At 42.2% G+C, this 14,658-nt stretch overlaps 1 protein-coding gene across 6 annotated transcripts in view; it reads right to left on the reverse strand.

Annotated features, from left to right (window-relative positions):
• The window catches only part of LOC135505824 (neurexin-3b-like), a 450,362-nt gene that overhangs the window by 108,060 nt on the left and 327,644 nt on the right, over positions 1–14,658 (reverse strand). The gene's annotated exons all lie outside the window — the stretch shown is intronic.

Raw genomic sequence — 14,658 nt, forward strand, 5'->3', positions numbered from 1 at the left:
GCTGTGGAGGTCGATATTATTATTTTTTTATTATTTTTTTTTCCTCCCCAATTTTCAATTTTGTCTCATCGCTGCAACTCCCCAATGGACCCGCCTAACACCTGCCGGCTTAACCCGGAAGCCAGCCGCACCAATGTGTCGGAGGAAACACCGTTCAACTGCAGGCACCCAGCCCGCCACAAGGAGTCGCTTGTAAAGCCTTACCTAACACAGACGATGCTGGGCCAATTGTGCACCATCCTATGGGACTTCCGACCACGGCCAGTTGTAGCACAGGCCGGGATGTTAACCCGGGTCTGTTGTAACGCCTCTAGCTGCATGCAGTGCCTTAGACCCCTGCGCCACTCGGGGAGGCCCCTGTAATACTTTGTTGGAAAGGGACTGGGCACTCCATAAAAAGATAAGAACAGGGACGACAGGAAATGTTCATATCTGTAGACGGCCCTCACAGCACCATTTCAACCTCCAATAGAAACTGACACAAATAAGTCACAGTCATCATGCAAATATGTATTTTTGGCAATATATCTTATAGATATCACAATAGTTATTACTATCAGCCTTTTCTATTTACAAAATATGTATATATTTGATATTCATGTGCTATTTATTGTGTCAGTTCTGCAGTCTTAGATAACAGGCAAACACATACACACAGAGTCAATATGTGGAGATTAAATCAACAAAATACAGACAGAGAGAGAGGCACTCAGTCAGTCACATTTTGCTCAGATTGCGAGAGAGAGCTAGACTTTCCTGTTTGATCTACTCTTTCTTTTTTTGAGATGAGAGAAAGAAAGTGGCTCGCTGCTTTCGCCAGCAGGTACTTAATCTTCCCTGAATACATACTAGACGAAGGATCTCTCTCTCTCTCTCTCTCTCTCTCTCTCTCTCTCTCTCTCTCTCTCTCTCTCTCTCTCTCTCTCTCTCCCTCTCTCCCTCTCTCTCTCTCTCTCTCTCTCTCTCTCTCTCTCTCCCTCCCTCTCTCTCTCTCCCTCCCTCTCTCTCTCTCTCCCTCTCTCTCCCTCTCTCTCTCTCTCTCTCCTCTCTCTCTCTCTCCCTCTCTCTCTCTCTCTCTCTCTCCTCTCTCTCTCTCTCTCTCTCTCTCTCTCTCTCTCTCTCTCCCTCTCTCTCTCTCTCTCTCTCTTTCTCTCTCTCATAGATTTTTCTTCTTCTTCTTTCCAGTAGATTTATTTTCTAATGTTAAAATGTATCAGTTCAGCAACTTGCAATTCATCATCCCTTTCTTGTCAATAATCCAAGAAGCAGTCAATTTGGCTAAATGTGCCTAGCTCTCTTCTTATTTATTTCTCACAGCCTGATATCTGCGAGCTGAGCGGAGGTATCGGCAGCGGAATCACAGGTGAGAACAGAGGAGAGGACAGAAACTAGAGCCTCACTGTGCTGCCGAGGTGACAGAGACAGAGCTGTGGAGGGATTTAAGGGTGTCTCTGGCAGTGAGATGGCGCCTAGCCTTGTGTCTGAGATACGCTGCCTGGCATATCGATCCCTGAGCACTGTGATCTTTCATTACTCCTCGCGCCAGAGCAGGCGTCTCATCAATCACAATGAAGTCTCACCGTGTACAGAGGAAATTTGAAAATGGCCGCTGGCCCGCCGTCTTTCTCAAACCCAAGTTTGAGTTTTGATCGGTGGTGAGAAAACTTTCATCCTGTCTGTCAGTTAAATCTGTCTGTGTGATGAGTGTCAGATGCACAACAGCTGCCCTGAACATTAGAAAATTGACACCTTGGCTTATCAGCTGGGATGTATGTGGTATGACGACACTACTTGACAAAGTAACAAAGTATAAGTTCAATTGAAATTCACTGGCATATATCACTGTAGCCAAGACACACCCACTGAGCCGAGTCTTCTGATCCTGCTCAGAAATCACAAATATCTTCCCCTCTTTGCTTCCCCCTCTTTGCTTCGCTCACTTTCCTTCTTATTCTCCCGCTCTGTCTCCCTCTCCCTGTTCTCTTCCACTTTCTCCCTCTGCCCAAATCTCCTCCCTCTACTCCCCTTTCTCTTGCTCCTCTCTTCTACTCAGTGAAGTGGGAACTCATGCATTACAACAGAGCTGCTGTGGAACACAACCATTTGTCCCCCAGAGGGATAAATTGTCAAGGAGCAGACACTGTTTGTGTTTCTCATTGAATTTTTCATCTTGGACAATGAAATATACATCAATGAGGATTGCTGCATACTAAGGACCTGGCCAATGGCCATCCAATGGAAGTGCATCAATAAACCATAACACAGCCTCATCAATCATTTATGTTTAGTGGAACAATAAAGACAACAAACAATATAGCAGGTCATAGTGTTGGGGAAGGACTGGGAGGACAAGGCAAAGAGGTAAACACTAGAAATTAAATGAAAAACAAATAGTATTAAAAAAAACGTTTTTATCCACCTCCACTGGTTTTGCAATTACAACAAAACACAGTGCATAGAGCTGGGGCCAGAGCCAGGGGGTTCTAACTTGATCAGTTATGTCTCCCTCTCTCTCTCTGGGTCCCCCTCTCTCTCTGTCCCTCTCTCTCCTGGAGAAGAAAGAAGGCACAATATATTGAAATTCCCAGAATGCTTTGCGGTCAGGGTTGTTTGACTGACAGCCACATCTCCCCACGGAGTGTCATCGCTGGTGTTCCACTGTGTGTGTGTGTGTGTGTGTTTGAGAGATGCGTGTGTGTGTGTGTGTGTGTGTGTGTGTGTGTGTGTTTGAGAGATGCGTGTGTGTGTGTGTGTGTGTGTGTGTGTGTGTGTGTGTGTGTGTGTGGGGGGGGGGGAGAGAGAGAATATTAACACTCGAAGGCCTCTTTTCATTTAACTGGTATTACTCCTCTATGCAATTTTCTTCTGAGCCCTTTTCAAAAGTAATCAATTGGTTATGATCGGTACTTAGGTATCGTTAAGGCAAATGCTAGTGGCCAAATGTCAAGAAAGAGTATCATTATTCAGTACAGGTGCAAAATGTCAATGGACAGCCATTACTCATATACTTCAAATGTAATTTCATGTCAGTAACATATGGATCACTGATGTCTTTTGAAACAGCTGCCTTTTATACAGTTAATGTTTGTATTGCAATCTCTCTATACTTCCTTGGAGCAAGAAGACAAGAAGACAATAGGAAATGAAAAGGGCAAGGGAGAACCAACCAACTAATACTACTGATCATTAGTTATAGCTATGGAACAAAAATGTAAACGCCACATGCAACAATTTCACAGAGGTATAGTTCATATGAGGAAATGAGTCACTATAAATACATTTTATTAGGACCTAATCTATGGATTACATGACTGGGCAGGTGGCGCTGCCATGGGTGGTCAGGTCCACACACTAAGGAGCCAGGCACAGTCAGTCAGAATTGAATCAGCTGTCCGAGTGGCTGGTGTCAGACGATCCTGCAGGTGAAGAAGCCAGATGTGAAGGTCCTGGGCTGGCATGGTTACACGTGGTCTGCGGTTGTGAGGCCGGTTGGACATACTGCCAAATTCTTTAAAACGACATTAGAGGAGGCTTCTGGTAGAGAAATTAACATTAAATTATCTGGCAAGAGCTCTGGTGGACATTCCTGCAGTCCGTATACCAATTTCACACTCCCTCAAAACTTGAGACATCTGTGGCATTGTGTTGGGTGACAACTGCACATTTTAGATTGGCCTTTTATTGTCCCCAGCACAAAGTGCACCTGTGTAGTGATCATGCTGTTTAATCAGCTTCTTGATATGCCACACCTGTCAGGTGGATAGATTATTTTGGCAAAAGAGAAATGTTCACTATCAGGTATGTAAACAAATTTGTGCACAATTTTTTTGTGCCTATGAAACATTTATGGCATATTTTATTCCAGATCATGAAAGATGGAACCAAGTCTTCACATGTTGGATTTATATTTTTGTTAAGTATATTTCACTGAGGTAGGGGAACTTAATACAGGGCCTATACATCCTCCACTGTACACACACACACACACACGCACGCACGCACACACACACACACACACACACACACACACACACACACACACACACACACACACACACACACACAACACACAACACACAACACACACACACAATGTAACTCCATAGATGCATCCTCCACTGCATATCTCAGTCCCTGCTTGGCTTATAAAACATCACAGTGGATTCTAAAAATTAAAGACCTACACACACACGCATACACACACACACGCACACAAGCACACAATCCACACACACCCTCTCATCTCCACAGCCTGTCAAAGAGAAAATGGACTCAGTGTGGTCTGGAATGCAATATAATATTTACCCACCCTTGCAGCCTGCCCCACACGCGTCTCATCTCATATCACCCTGTAGGTCTCTCTGACCGCATCCCAAATGGTACCCTATTCCCTACACAGGCCTCTGATCAAAAGTAGCGCACAATGTAGGGAACAGGGTGCCATTTGGGACACATTCACTGTGTACTCTTGTCTGGAATGGGCTTTTCAATTACCTACAACTTGTACCTTTTTTTCCCCATCTGAATTAAAGTGAGGAGGCTCAAGCGGGTAATGGAATTCATTGTGGCATTGCAACATTAGAAATCCTGTCTGATTGCTTGGTAATGTATGCTGGATCCGATTGCAGGCTGGGTAGTAGAGAGACATACAGGATGTGAAGTGTCAGAGATCTCTGGGAGGAGAGGAGGAGAGAGGAGAGTAGTGGAAGAGTAGGCGGGGAGAGTAAAGGAGTGTGTTCAGACCACCTCTCAATCACCCTTTCTCATCAGATGTCTCAGGGATGTGATGAGGGACGTGTCTTTTGATGCAGTCAGTAGGGAGACAGTGTCGGACAGCACAAGGGCAAATAGATTTGGTCCTAAGGTTATAATACAGAATGTATTTGCACAGAAATACTATTTCCCTTTTATAAACAGATACTTTTTTTTGTTGACTATGTCTAAAAGGATTTTGTGCTAAGGTATATTTCCCCCGCCTCTTTCTCTCTCCAGCTTTCTGACTTTCTCGCTCTCTCACCCCTACTTCTCTCTCTCTCTCTCTCTCTCCCTCCCTCTCTCTCTCTCTTTTTCTCTCTCCACCCCTCTCTCTCTGTGTGGCATGTCCTGGATAAGCTTCACCTGCAGCTATGTACATTCCCTGGCATGAGACTGTGTGAGTCACGACCAACACATCAGCCTCCTGGGCCAGGAGTTTTGTTGTGGATTTAAGAGGAGACGGGACCTACGGTACAGAGCTGAAGTCTTATACAACACAATACACCACCACACGGCAGACACGGTGACTGTGCTACGAGTCATACCGCTTCAGGAGAGCCCAGGCATCCATTTTGTGACCATATTTTCCGTTGGTATGGACATTTGTCTTACCTATGATTCAGTTGCCTTTGATGTCATCGCTTTAAAAAATATCGTTTTCAATGAGGTTCTGCTGTTATAAAACAAGAGTGATATTAGCAACTTGGAGCTTAAATAAATGGCTAATCAGCAAGCTTCTTGGATGGAGTCTATATGACTATAGAAAAGCTCAGTGTTTTTCTGTTTCATACTTTGCATAAGTAGTCATAAACAGTCTAGACCAATTTGAGAACTGGCAAAAAGGCAAGGAAAAAGGGGAAAAAAGAAAAATTGCTCTAGTCTATATTGAGGTAATTATTTGGAGTGTCCTCAAGCCAGCCATTCAGCAATACTCTAAATCGCCCTTCACGTCCAAAAAACAAACACTGCATTGTATTAGGAGGCGAGTAGCACAGTTTCAGTTCCATGATTACCAACACAAGCCTTGAGCTAGTTGTTCAAAGATGGAGAGAGAGAGAGAGAGAGAGAGAGGGGATGGAGAGAGAGAGAGAGAAAGAGGGAGAGGGGGAGGGAGAGAGAGAGAGGGAGAGAGAGAGAGAAAGAGCGAGTTGGAAAGCGAAGGAGAGAGATGGAGATAGAGATACAGGGAGATAGCGATAGAGAGAGATGGTAAGTAACAGAGTGACAGAGTTTAGAAAGATGGAGAGAGATAGGGAGTGAGAGAAATTAGAGAGATAGAGAGAGCCCAGTTTTTAAAAGTAGATAATGCCTCTGCAGCTTCACTTTCATTGTAATAACCTTTCATTGCTGTTAAAGGCACCAAATAATCTTTGGTAGACCTTTCTAACATCTGCATTTAAAAATGATAATAAATCACTGTAATATAGCCTACACCATCACAATTAATCCATTATTTATTTTAGACAGGTCTAAAGAAACATGACATGAAGAAAATGTAGTCTATTTCAGAAGACAACATTTAGCAGACAAGATTTGCTTAGATTGCCGTGCTTTTATTTGACATTATCTTATAGTATGAAGAATACAATTGGACATAGCTGAATTAAAATAGAAAGGATATTTTCTCAAAACGATTTCTGATGGAGTGCGCACGTGGCTATTCTGTGTTGAGGGGTTCATAAAGAAACAGGTCCTCCTAAATGCTTCATTTAGACTTATTTATGTCACTTTAGTTGTGATACAAACGTTTGGCCATAGTTTTTGATTTTTAATTCATTCTAAGGCAGCATGATGTGACTAATGATGATTTGAACAAAGTTGCATGAAAGGCTTGAGCTCCGATTTGTTTATTGTGCAGGTTACACACACTTCATCAGTCTCTCATTCACAATTTGACTAGCACTTGATAATGTTCTCACCAGGCATCAAATTCCCAGCGGCATCTCCCTTGTGTGGCCATAATGCCCCCTAAGAAAATCTATGCCTTTTGTGGCCAAAGTGTCCATTGTTCCCTTTGGCTTAATATAATAATTATAATTCCCTTCTCCCGGCTGCCATTGTCTTGCTCCGAAGCACTTCTCACTCACATGGCTCTCTCTTCTTATTAGCCAATACCTGTCACGTGACCAGGTCCTTCTCACAGGCTTCTCAGCTCCGAAGTAGGCTACAAGTGAAGGCAAACACATCGGGAATGCAACTGCAAGCATCCTTCTTATCCAATTCAGAGGTGCATATAGAAGAACTGTCCACATTTACTTTTCGTCAGCCAATAAGATGAGCAGGCCTAACCAACAGCAAAAACACTGGCCTATGTCAATCTACATTCCCCCATAGTACAAAAGTTTAGCTATTCTATTCTGTGTGAGAAATGTACTGTATATTCCAAACATAGTCTGTGAAAGTTGTGGGATGCAATATATCCCAAATGAATACAACCACTAGCATCAAAACCCCTTTTTGAGGCTGAGGATCAATGAGGCTTATGCAACTGATCAGATAGTTTACCTTAAAATGTTGATAAACCATTAGGCTATTTCTTCACACTATAAGGGCATATAATGCACACACGGCAGTAGGCTATAAGTGTGAATGTTCCATTCTCAAAAGTGACCGCAAATGTGATTATGCATGTGATGCTTTATTATAAAGGTGCATTTTTATGTTGAAAATGTTCTTCCCCAAACTTGACACTCACGCGCTGCGTACAGTGCCTTGCGAAAGTATTCGGCCCCCTTGAACTTTGCGACCTTTTGCCACATTTCAGGCTTCAAACATAAAGATATAAAACTGTATTTTTTTGTGAAGAATCAACAACAAGTGGGACACAATCATGAAGTGGAACGACATTTATTGGATATTTCAAACTTTTTTAACAAATCAAAAACGGAAAAATTGGGCGTGCAAAATTATTCAGCCCCTTTACTTTCAGTGCAGCAAACTCTCTCCAGAAGTTCAGTGAGGATCTCTGAATGATCCAATGTTGACCTAAATGACTAATGATGATAAATACAATCCACCTGTGTGTAATCAAGTTTCCGTATAAATGCACCTGCACTGTGATAGTCTCAGAGGTCCGTTAAAAGCGCAGAGAGCATCATGAAGAACAATGAACACACCAGGCAGGTCCGAGATACTGTTGTGAAGAATTTTAAAGCCGGATTTGGATACAAAAAGATTTCCCAAGCTTTAAACATCCCAAGGAGCACTGTGCAAGCGATAATATTGAAATGGAAGGAGTATCAGACCACTGCAAATCTGCCAAGACCTGGCCGTCCCTCTAAACTTTCAGCTCATACAAGGAGAAGACTGATCAGAGATGCAGCCAAGAGGCCCATGATCACTCTGGATGAACTGCAGAGATCTACAGCTGAGGTGGGAGACTCTGTCCATATGACACTGTCAAACATGGTGGTGGCAGCATCATGGTTTGGGCCTGCTTTTCTTCAGCAGGGACAGGGAAGATGGTTAAAATTGATGGGAAGATGGATGAGCCAAATACAGGACCATTCTGAAGAAAAACCTGATGGAGTCTGCAAAAGACCCTGAGACTGGGACGGAGATTTGTCTTCCAACAAACAATGTCGTATATTGCACAAATCTGGCCTGTATGGAAGAGTGGCAAGAGGAAAGTCATTTCTTAAAGATATCCATAAAAAGTGTTGTTTAAAGTTTGCCACAAGCCACCTGGGAGACACACCAAACATGTGGAAGAAGGTGCTCTGGTCAGATGAAACCAAAATTGAACAAGGTGTATTTTGGCAACAATGCAAAACGTTATGTTTGGCGTAAAAGCAACACAGCTCATCAACCTGAACACACCATACCCACTGTCAAACATGGTGGTGGCAGCATCATGGTTTGGGCCTGCTTTTCTTCAGCAGGGACAGGGAAGATGGTTAAAATTGATGGGAAGATGGATGGAGCCAAGTCTAGACCTGAATCCAATCGAGAATATGTGGAAAGAACTGAAAACTGCTGTTCACAAATGCTATGGGCTCCATCCAACCTCACTGAGCTCGAGCTGTTTTGCAAGGAGGAATGGGATACTAACCTTATTAAAAATTTCAGTCTCTTGGTGTGCAAAACTGATAGAGACATACCCCAAGGTGTGATACTAACCTTATTAAAACATATAGGTCATGGGCTAGGCTTACAGCTGTAATCGCAGCAAAAGGTGGTGCTACAAAGTATTAACTTAAGGGGGCTGAATAATTTTGCACACCCAATTTTCAGATACTAACCTTATTAAAACATATTTTTGATTTGTTAAAAAAAGTTTGAAATATCCAATAAATGTCGATACTAACCTTATTCCACTTCATGTCCCACTTGTTATTGATTCTTCACTTATTAAAAAAATACAGTTTTATATCTTTATGTTTGAAGCCTGAAATGTGGCAAAAGGTTGCAAAGTTCAAGGGGGCTGAATACTTATTAAAACATATAGGTCTAAGGCAAATGTATAGGTCTATGGGCTAGGCTACATGAGGTGTGATACTAACCTTATTAAAACATATAGGTCTATGGGCTAGGCTAGATGAGGTGTGATACTAACCTTATTAAAACATATAGGTCTATGGGCTAGGCTACATGAGGTGTGATACTAACCTTATTAAAACATATAGGTCTATGGGCTAGGCTACATGAGGTGTGATACTAACCTTATTAAAACATATAGGTCTATGGGCTAGGCTACATGAGGTGTGATACTAACCTTATTAAAACTTAAAGGTCTATGGGCTAGGCTACATGAGGTGTGATACTAACCTTATTAAAACATATAGGTCTATGGGCTAGGCTACATGAGGTGTGATACTAACCTTATTAAATCATATAGGTCTATGGGCTAGGCTACATGAGGTGTGGGACTATGATTTGAAAAAGTAGCAAAAAAAGGCATACTCTGTTTCTTGCCTTCTACTGCAACACACTGGGCATCATTCACAAGTGATAGGCTAATATTGTCACCAATCAGACTATTCTTAATTTAGTCTCATCTTTACATATACTAAATAATATATGTGTGAAATTAGTTTTGATTTAGAATGGACCATTATCATGCACCTGTCTCGTTTTTCCCATGGTTCATTTTCATGCCAGCCAGGTAGGCTGAGTACCAAGCAGTAAGCACGTTTGGTAGGCCACTAATGACCATCAGCAGCATCAGAGCTTGAAGAAGCCTATTTACCATGACTGCGGTCATGACTCGTGACCGCCGGTGTGGTGGTAATACGGTCACCGTAACAGCCCTAGTTGCTAGTACAAAACCATAGAAATAGAATGACTAGAATGACCTGAACGGGATGTAGATTTTTTATTTCTATGGTACCCACTAGTCATACTTTTCATATGTTTTTGCATCATATGAAGGCATAATACTAAGAGATGCTTTAAAGAATAGAGGGTTTACAGAAATCAACGATGCAATGAATAGTTTGAATGACTTAAAAACCAGATGACGCCAGTTCTCGGTTCTCCATACTTCTCCAATTCCATTCTTCTGTCTCATTAGAAACCTATCAGTTCCAAAGAGCAGTCCCTGTAAGCCATTTCAGCGACGTCTTAGCAACGGTAGCTAGCTAATCCTAACACATCCAGTTGCTAATGATCCTAAAGGCTAAGTGATCCTGAGGGGATGAATGTCTGTGATAAGACCTTTGGTTAGACAAGTCTTCAGTGCAGTCGCTATGTAATCCTTTTAACGGTTTCTGTCTGATTCAGGGGGTAACAACACAGGATGGGTTGACATCTGTCACTTTGAATCATTATCTGCACTGTAATAGATTTGAACTGGGCTCGATGATGTTCTGTTCATTGGCGGTATTGTGTAGCGGAGGTCTTCGACTGTCCATTAGTCTTTATCTAAGGGCTACGGTTGAGGAGCTACATATGTGATATTGAAATTCTAAAAGATGTCACTGGTGGCTCTAATGTTAACGATTATTTAGTAGCCAGGTAGGTTACGGAGAATAAACAGTATTTTAAAACAACGACCAGAAATATAACTCTAAGTATTGACCAGTGTTAAACTTGAGCATGTACTGTGACTATACATGGTATTCTAATGATAAATGAACTGGCCTTTTGCTTTGTGAGAAAACGGGAATGAAGAAATGTATTTCTAACGAGTTGGAGCCGAATTACAACTGATATGAAGCTTGGCTGGAGAGTGCCGCTCAGCTCTGAGATAGAAAAAATAGGATTAAAAATGCATTTGATTTCCTTCCTATCGAGGTTTCTGCAATTACGAAACCAGTTAAAATGAGGAGCGGCATTTTCCTATCTCTCTCCTTCACACACACACACACGCACGCACACGCACACACGCACGCACGCACGCACGCACGCACACACACACACACACACACACACACACACACACACACACACACCCACCCACCCACCCACCCACACCCACCCACCCACCCCCCCTGCACACAGACATTCCTCTAGACTGTAAAGCAGCTATATAAAAACACTACTTGGCCTTCATGTTGTGTGACCAGATGGTGAGGCTGGAGCAGTGTACATCCAGCAGCACATTGCAACACACTCCAGAGACGAGGGGAGTCTTTGAGGAGAGAAAGACTCTCAATCTGTTGGTGTAATTGTATCCCTCTCTGCTCTTCATACTTCTCTGACTCTCTCCTCAAACATCCCTACTTTCACACCCCATCAGCACACGGCACTTTTCCAATAAATACGTTTGGCATCGCTATAGTCGGTGGCCATCTTTGTTGACTATTATGTCAATAAGTCAACCACAACAACAAAAACAAGGGATATTGAATAGGTCTGTTCCGGTGAACATATTACCAACATATTAACAAATTCCAAGTGACTGCTTTGTCACGGTAACTAGGCTTCTCCAAGCTCTGATGCTGCTGATGGTCATTAGTATCCTACCAAACTTGCTAACTGCCTGGTACTCAGCACTGCCTGGTACTCTGCCTGGTACTCAGCACTCTCAGCACTATTGTCACGCTAATCAGTCTGACATCAATGCAAATGTAATTTAAAATCTAATCAAACACTTCATGAGAGCCCATGAGCTCATATTGCGCAACATTTCTATAGCCTGTGCAAATTGCATGAGAAGAAGAGGAGCGCATCAGCTTTCTATAGGCTAGGCCTACTCTATTTCTTTTTCAACTTTCCTAATATTTAGCACATTGCTTCTCTTTACAACAGGAGTATAGCCTACCTGCCTGGCATGAAAATGAACCACGGGAAAAGTGTCCTCCATTTGCTATTTAAGTGCATTCATTATGTATTACATACATGAATTTTTTCCATTGCCTCTGTTTCAATACAGTTGGTGATAATGGTCCATTCTAAATCAACACAAATGTCATACATATATTATTTAGCATATGTAAAGACGAGATTAAATCAAAAATAGTGTGATGGGTGACAAAATTAGCCTATCACGTGTGAATGATATATTATCACGTAATGTTGTCCATCTTAAGGCAAGAAACAACGCATGCTTTTTATTGACTTTTTCAAATCATAGTTGCAGTGCATTTGTAAAGTGTACAGACCCCTTGGCTTCTTCAAAATTTTGTTAGTTTACATCCAAAATTGATGCCGCCACCATGCTTCACCATAGGGATGATGCCAGGTTTCCTCCAGGCGTGACGCTTGGCATATCAGGCCAAAGAGTTGAATCTTGGTTTCATGGTCTTAAAGTCTTTAGTTGCCTTTTGGCAAACTCCAAGTGGGCTGTCATGTGCGTTTTACTGAGGAGTGGCTTCCGTCTGGCCACTCTACCATAAAGGCCTGATTGGTGGAGTGCTGCAGAGATGGTTGTCCTTCTGGAAGGTTTTCCCATCTCCATAGAGGAACTCTGGAGCTCTGTCAGAGTGACCATCGGGTTCTTGGTCATCTCCCTGACCAAGGCCCTTCTCCCCCGATTGCTCACTTTGGACGGGTGGCCAGCTCTAGGAAGAGTCTTGGTGGTTCCAAACTTCTTCCATTTAAGAGTGATGGAGGCCACTGTATTCTTGGGGACCTTAAATGCAGCAGAAATTATTTAGTACCCTTCCCCAGATCTGTGCCTCAATATAATCCCGTCTCGGGGCACTACAGATAATTCCTTCGACCTCAGAGCTTGGTTTTTGCTCTGACATGTTTCGTCCTTATGGGGTATTGTGTGTAGATTGATGGGGATTTTAAAAAATGTAATCAATTTTAGAATAAGGTTGTAATGTAATAAAATGTGGAAACAGTCAAGGGGTCTAAATACTTTCCGAATGCACTGTATATTTTGATAAGGTGTGCATCATAACTAAAGTGGCAAAATAACTTCTTTAAATTAAGCAGATTAATCCGCGTTACAATGGGTGTAGAACCTAACTGGCACACATAGTGAGTGAGTGAGTTTGGGGGAGATCATTTTCACAATACACATTTTTGCATCGTTCTAATAAAAGCATTTCACGCATACTCACATTTGCGGTCACTTTTGAGAATGGGTTTTCCTGCTAATGAAACATACACACTTATACCCTACTACCATGTGCAAATTGCTGCACTTATAATGTGAAGAAAAAGCTTAATAGTTATATCAACATTTTAAGCTAAGCATTCTGATCTGTTGCATCAGGCTCACTGCTTAAAACAGGTTTGTTTTATGCTAGTGGTTGTATTAATTTGGGATCTATCGCATCCCACAACTGTCCCAGGTTATGTTTGGAATGTTTATTTCTCACACAGAATAGAATAGGTCGACATTTGTACTATGGGGAATAGTAGATTGATATTGGCCAGTGCTTTTGCTGTTCGTTAGGCCTACTCATCTGGTTGGCTGACTAAACGTTTGGAGAAAATATATATTACATTCTTCATACTATAAAATAATATAAAATAATGTCACAGAATTCTAAGCAAATCTGGTCTGCTAAATGAACGAGTCTAGCCCACAGCCATATGGCATAGCCAGATCAGAGACTAACATAAGGACAACTCAGAGTATGCTATTCCGTTCTTCTGAAATAGACTACATTTTCTTCATATCATGTTTCTTTAGACCTGTCTAAAATAAATAATGGATTCATTGTGATGGTGTAGACTATATTACAGTGATTTATTCGACTTTTTACAGTGTAGATGTTCCAAAGGTCTGCATCAGTGGCTTGTAGGCGATGCGTGGAAGCCAGGAGATGCTAAATGTGTTTATGTTAATTAACGGTCAATTATCATGAGACCAGCAGTTATTTGCTTGACAATCACCGTCTGACAAAATTTCATGACCACCACGGTCCTCGCCATAACATATTAATGTTGCTGATTCACACAGGGTTTCCAGGCACAGTGATCGTGTTCTCCACATGCATCACACAGACATGGCTTATCAACTATTCATGCCTTAGTGTTTAGATTCACTGCGTTGTTTAGAGAGAAAGTCGTTCTGAGAGGATTGTGTGACATATAAAGTTAGAAAACAAGGGAGAAACAAGGGAGGGGAACATACTGTGATATCTATTATGGATAGCCCCCCCGCTACAATTTGCTTCAACTTCAGTACCTCCCCATTCTCATTGTAGGTCATTGCTTAGAACAGTGTTCCTTAGTCCTGGTCCTCGGCACCCAGAGGGGTGGACAGGTTACATTGTTGCCCTAGCGCTACACACCTGATTCAAATAATCAACTCTTGATCAAGCCATGAATTAGTAGGATCAGGTGTGTAGTGCTTTAACTAATGACTGTATCTGCTACTGTATGGAATCCCTGTAAATACACTGAGAACCATAGAACTAGAGAGGCCTTACAATGTGGGGCCGGATGTAGTCTCCCTGTCCAGGGTAAGACAGGAGACACAGTGTAGACTACACTGGTGCCCTTGAGAAAAGGACTTGGGGACACCATGCAGGCTAGCAGTAGACTAAAAGCTGTCTTACG

This window comes from Oncorhynchus masou, chromosome 19 (assembly GCF_036934945.1).
Source record: "Oncorhynchus masou masou isolate Uvic2021 chromosome 19, UVic_Omas_1.1, whole genome shotgun sequence".
NCBI classification, from domain to species: domain Eukaryota; kingdom Metazoa; phylum Chordata; class Actinopteri; order Salmoniformes; family Salmonidae; genus Oncorhynchus; species Oncorhynchus masou.